General features: G+C 41.7%; 1 non-coding gene across 1 annotated transcript; it reads right to left on the bottom strand.

Annotated features, from left to right (window-relative positions):
* Window positions 1-3,276: 3,276 nt before the first annotated feature.
* Window positions 3,277-3,378, bottom strand: LOC112621900. Its single transcript, XR_003118832.1, has one exon. It is a non-coding gene; the product is annotated as a U6 spliceosomal RNA (small nuclear RNA).
* Between the last annotated feature and the right edge of the window lie 3,051 nt (window positions 3,379-6,429).

Raw genomic sequence — 6,429 nt, 5'->3', positions numbered from 1 at the left:
GGCCAATATGGTCAAACCCTGTCTCTACTAAAAATACAAAAATTAGCCAGGTGTGGTGGCACACACTTGTAATCCCCACAACTCAGGAGGCTGAGGTAGGAGAATCACTTAAGCCCGGGAGGCAGAGGTTGCAGTGAGCTGAGATCATGCCACTGCACTCCAGCCTGGATGACAGAGTGAGACTCCATCTCAAAAAACATGTATATATTAACTAGGCATGGTGATGTGTGCTTGTAGTCCCAGCTACTGAGGAGGCTGAGGTAGGAGGATCACTTGAGCCCAGGAGTTCAAGACTGCAATGAGCTATGATTGCACCACTGCACAGACTGGGCAACAGAGTGAGACCCTATCTTTAAAAAAATAAAAGAAGAAATACAGGGACATCATAGAGCACAGAATTAGGTATCTCTGTGGATGCCTATACAGCACGTAAGAAAGAGGGAAGGGTTAAGGCTTGCTCCATTCTTAGCCAGCCCTCATGCCTGGATGGAGGGGGTTCTATCAACTGAGAAAAGAATGGAAGAAACAAAAGAGATTTGGAGAGAAGAGAATGTCAGAAATTCAATTTGCAATAATTTTGAGGCATCACTGACATCCAGCAAGCAATTAGAAATACAGGGCCAGAGCCAAGGAAAGAAGCCAAGACTAGAGATAAAGACCTGGGCATCTCTGAGCACAGGGTCAGGTTAAAATCAAGGCTTTGGATATGATGGCCAAAGGAAACAGAGCTGACTCGGGGAAGAACAGGCACAAAAACCTGACTTACCTCTTTTAAATGGCTTAGCTTAGCAGTTGCAAAGAAGAAGAGAAAAGGGAGAATAAGGAAGGAATCCAGAAGCTAGAACCCAGCAGGACTTAGCAAAGATGTTTACAGCATCCTGGTGCTAGCTCTGTCATCTGTGAATGCTATGGTTTTGATGTGTCTCCTCCAAAATTCATGTGTTGGAAACTTCATCCCCAATGCAGCAGTGTTGGGAAGCGGGGCCCTTTGGGAGGCATTTAGGTCATGAAGGATCTGCACTTGTAAATGGATTAATGCCACTGCAAAAAGGGCTTGCAGGAGTGGGTCTGCTCTCTCTTGCCTTTCTGGTTTCTGTCATGTGTGAACACAGCAAGAAGGCCCACACCAGATGCCAGCACATTCATCTTGGACTTCCCAGCCTCCAGAGCTGTGAGAAATAAATTTCTGCTCTATAAATTACCCAATCTGTTGTATTCTGTTACAGCGGCACAAACAGACTAAGACAGTGTAGCATCACAAGCCCTTCTGACCTAACCTGCATTTAATTGCAAAGTGCCTGCTAGTCATTATCTATTCTCAGGCCCATGGGCTGCCTGCTCTTCCTGGTTCTGCTCCTATCACAGAGACCTGGCCCATGGAAATTACATTTCTCAGGCTCCTTGACCAACTGGCTTCTGGTGAATTTCCACCGAAGAGTAGCACTGGCAGGAGATTGCAGGGAAAGGAGTAGTAAAAGTTTGTCCTCCCCCACCCCTTTTCTTCCCCAGCCCTTGCCCCATCTATCCCTTCTGGGGTGTCTCATGAGAGGTGTGCTGGGTCTCAGCATGTATCCCAGCTCCTGGCATCTGGTGACATTCCCTCTGTCTTTCGTCCCTCCAGCTGCATGTGGGTGGGGAGTCACAGCTTGCTGCTGTTGCTCATCTCTGCAATGACTCACTAGTCCATTTGACTTTCAGCTCTTCCAATATCTGACGACTAGTTCCCTGTATTTGAATTTCTTCTATTGAACTAGCTGGTGTGGGGCCTGTTGTTGTCCTCACTAGTGCCTGATTGATAAACATATAATGATAATCCATCAGCTTCTCCCCCGACCACTGTGTTAGGCATCAGAATCTTATTCAGGCTGAGATTACCCAAGCTGATATTAACAAAGCCTGTTGTTTAAAAGTTAAGCAGAAAAGCAATTTTAAAAGAGGTGGTAAATAAAGATAAAAGCTGAAATAAACACATTGTACAACATAAAGCAGTAAAATGATAGATGAGTTCAAAAGCTGTTTTTTTGATAAGATGACTAAAACAAACAAACTGACAAATTTAATTAGGGGAATATTTTTAATTAGAAATGAGAAAGGAGATAGGACAATTTATAGAAAATAGATTTTCCCTCAAATCCAAAGAGAATGTCATGCATTCTTCTAGACTAATAAACTGAAATCCTCAATGAAAAATTTCTAGAAAGACATAGATTTAAAAATAATCCAAGTATAAATCCAAACAGAATAACAACTGAGAAAAAAATTGAGAAAATCATCCAATAACAGCCCCCAAACTGCAGTTGGTCTCATTACTTCCACTAGGGCAATTTTTATATGTTTAAGAATGTTGTATAAAACATACAGAGTGGGCCTGGTGTGGTGGCTCATACCTATAATCTTAGCACTTTGGGAGGCCCAGGTAGGCGGACTGCTTGAACTCAGGCATTTGAGACCAGCCTGGGCAATGTGGCAAAATCCTGTCTCTACTAAAAACACAAAAATTAACCAGGCATAGGGTATATGTGCCTGTAGTCTCAGATACTTGGGAGGCTGAGATAGGAGGATCACTTGAGCCTGAAAGATTGAGGCTGCATGAGCTGTGTTTGCACCACTGCACTCCAGCCTGGGTAACAGTGAGATCCTGTCTTAAAAAAAATATGTATATATGTATATATACATACGTGTGTGTGTGTGTGTATATATATATATATATATATATGCAAAAAGAGATGAGTTCCTTTATGTCTATTCGGCAAGCATGAACTTCTTCTCAAACCCTGATAAAGATAAAACATACAAAAAGAAAATTATAGGCACAGATAACATGAATATGGATAGGAAAAGCTTGAAGAAAATTCTCATCTCTAAAAAGGAACTTGCTTTACTATACTGCTATCTTCACAGGGCTGATAAGTTTTTTTGTGGGGAGGAGGGTGTTGTAACAGCTTCCCTGAGATCTAATTTTTTTTTTTTTTTTTTTAGATGGAATTTCTCTCTTGTTGCCCAGGCTGGAGTGCAATGGCACGATCTTGGCTCACTGCAACTTCTGCCTCCCAGGTTCAAGCGATTCTCTCACCTCAGCCTCCTGAGCAGCTGGGATTACAGGTGCTCACCACCACGCCCAGCTAATTTTTGTATTTTTAGTAGAGACGGAGTTTCACGATGTTGGCCAGGCTGGTCTCAAACTGTTGACCTCAGGTGACCCACCAGCCTTGGCATCCTAAAATGCTGGGATTACAGGTGTGAGCCACTAAGCCTGGCCTATATTCTTATACTACAAAAAATATGGACTTTATAAATCTATGTCATCCTGATGCAAGGGCCATGCAGATCTCCAGTGTACTGTCTCAACTTCAGTATATGTGCTGCTAACGCAAGCACAAAGGGTGATAACTTTACAAGTTACATTGAAAGAAATCACAGAGGATGGATGGTTTGTATGTTATCAGAGTAAACAACCACTTGACAAAACTTCCAAAGCTAAAATCAAAGGGAAACTATCTGGAGTGAATGTTCACAGCAAATATAACAAAAAGGTCTGTGTTACATAAAGAATTTACACATGTTGGGCCGGGCACGGTGGCTCACTCCTGTAATCCCAGCATTTTGGGACGCTGAGGTAGGTGGATCACCTGAGGTCAGGAGTTGGAGACCAGCCTGGCCAACATGGTGAAACCCCATCTCTACTTAAAATACTAAAAAAGTTAGCTGGGTGTTGTGGGGGCATCTGTAATCCCAGCTACTTGGGAGGCTGAGGCAGGAGAATTGCTCGAACCCGGAAGGCAGAGGTTGCAGTGAGCCAAGATCACACCATTCCACCCTAGCCCAGGCAACAAGAATGAAACTCCATCTCAAAAAAAAAAAGAACTTATGCATGTTGATACAAAATAAATAAATAAGTCTCCAATATGTAAACTGGCAAAGAACTTGAGAAGGCAATTCATGAAAAAAAGAGATGCTATTGGTAAACAAGCATGTGAAAAAATGTTCAACTTTGCTGTGATCAAATAAATACTCACTAGCACAGTGTGGGAGCATCTTACACCCACTACATTAAGATAATTGGGTGTTTTTTGTTTTTTGAGACAGAGTCTCTCGCTCTGTCACCCAGGCTGGAGTGCAGTGGTGTAATCTCAGCTCACTTCAGCCTCCACCTCCCAGGATCCAGTGATTCTCATGTCTCAGCCTCCCAAGTAGCTGGGATTACAAGTGTGCACCACCACGCCTGGCAAATTTTTGTATTTTTAGTAGAGACGGTGTCCTGCCATGCTGGCCAGGCTGGTCTCAAATTCCTCGCCTCAAGTGATCCACCCCACTCAGCCTCTTAAAGTGCTGGGATTACAGGCATGAGCCACCATGCCCGGCCCCCTACATTAGGAGAATTTTAAGAGTTACCTAGTATTACAATACTGTGGTAAAGTGAGTTGACTCATACACTATTGGACATCAGGGATCATCTCAAAATTTCATAATATCCCTTTATTCTAAGGAATTTTTAAATATTTAAAAAAAAAACTACATGAGATGTTTTTTGCAAAGTCATTGCTAACAAGAAAAATAAATGTACATATACATGTATATATTTATGTATTTTTGTGTGTGGGTATATATATGTATATACACACATATGTCTATATATGTATATATACACACATATGTCTATATATGTGTGTATATATACACATATATTTGTGTATATATGTGTGTATGTATGTGTATGTGTGTATATATGTGTGTGTGTATATATATGTGTGTATGTGTATATATATATGCTTCAATTTCCTCATCTGTAAAACGGGGCTAATGACAGTACCTAAAGAGTGATTATGAGAATTAAGTAAAGCTCTTCAGGCTGGACATGGTGGCTCACGCATGCAATCCCAGCACTTTGGGAGACCAAGGCAGGCAGATCACTTGAGACGAGCCTGGGCAACATGGTAAAACCCTATCTCTACAAAAATATGAAGACAAGCTGGGTGTGACGGCACATGCCTGTTGTCCCAGCTGGTGGGAGGGATGATTGAGCCCAGGAGATCGAGGCTGCAGTAAGTAGAGCTCACACCACCACTACACTCCAGCCTGGGCAACAGAGCAAGACCCTGTCTCAAAAAAAAAAAAAAAAGAATAATGATAATACAAAATGGTATCACTTCAAATGCATAAACACAATGATTTACAACAATGTAAACATGATGAGAAGTGGAAAAGAACCAGAAGGAGAAAGGAATAATGAAAATCACCACTGCATGAACAAGGGAGGTGTATAAATCACTTTTCCTTTTGGAATTATTTTGGTTTTAGTACTAAGTAGAGATCTGGTGGGAAACAAAATTAAAATATACCGAAAGCTACTCTAATGAATTGGCACCTTCTGGGCAGCCTAATATTACATCTGGGAACTCTGCATCTAAGATATTTGAAATAATAAACTCAGCATACATCCCCCCGGGGACACCATGTGGTGTGTGGGACCAGCCAGCTGATGGCACTGCTTCACTTGCCTAGAGGACCAAAGAGGCATTTATTGGCCTCAATAATATACCAGGACTGGTTATTCGATCTTCCTTAAAGATAAAGTCTTTTCCTTAACCAGGCATGGTGGTGCATGCCTGTAGTCCCAACTACTGGGAAGGCTGAGATGGAAGGATTGCTTGAGACCAGGAGTTCTAGGTTGCACTGAGCTATGATTGTGCCACTGCACTCCAGCAAGACCCTGTCTCAAAAAAAAAGAAAAGAAAAGAAAAGATGAAGTCTTTTTCTTAAACCCAATACTCAAAACGCAAAACAAATCTCTGCACAGTTGGGAAATTGACCCAAGTTTGATCTGGATGAACAGTAACCTTCCGGAAATAGTATGGAGAATCCTTTAAAAACTAAATGTAGAACTACTATTTGATCCAGCAATCCCACTACTGGGCATCTACCCAGAGGAAACAAAGTCATTATACAAAAAAGATACTTGCACACACATGTTTACAGCGGTACAGTTTGCAATTGCAAAACCGTGGAACCAACCCAGATGCCCATCAATTAACGAGTGGATAAAGACACTGTAGTACATATATATGATGGACTACTACTCAGCCATAAAAAGGAATGAATTAATGGCATTTGCAGCAACTTGGATGGAATTGGAGACTATTACACTAAGATGGAAAACCAAACATCGTATGTTCTCACTCATAAGTGGGAGCTAAGCTATGAGGATGCAAAGGCATAAGAATGACACAGTGGACTTTGGGGACTCAGGGAGAAAGGATGGGAAGGGGGTGAGGGTCAAAAGACTACAAATTGGGTTCAGTGTATACTGCTCAGGTGATGGGTGCACCAAAATCTCACAAATCACCACTAAAGAACTTATGTAACCAAATACCACCTGTTCCCCAATAACCTATGGAAATAGAAAATTTGAAAAAAGAAATACTAAATTAA

Source organism: Theropithecus gelada, chromosome 3, assembly GCF_003255815.1.
Source record: "Theropithecus gelada isolate Dixy chromosome 3, Tgel_1.0, whole genome shotgun sequence".
NCBI lineage: Eukaryota > Metazoa > Chordata > Mammalia > Primates > Cercopithecidae > Theropithecus > Theropithecus gelada.
The sequence above is the reverse complement of the archived record's forward strand: the minus strand, read 5'-3'. Positions and strand labels throughout refer to the sequence as shown.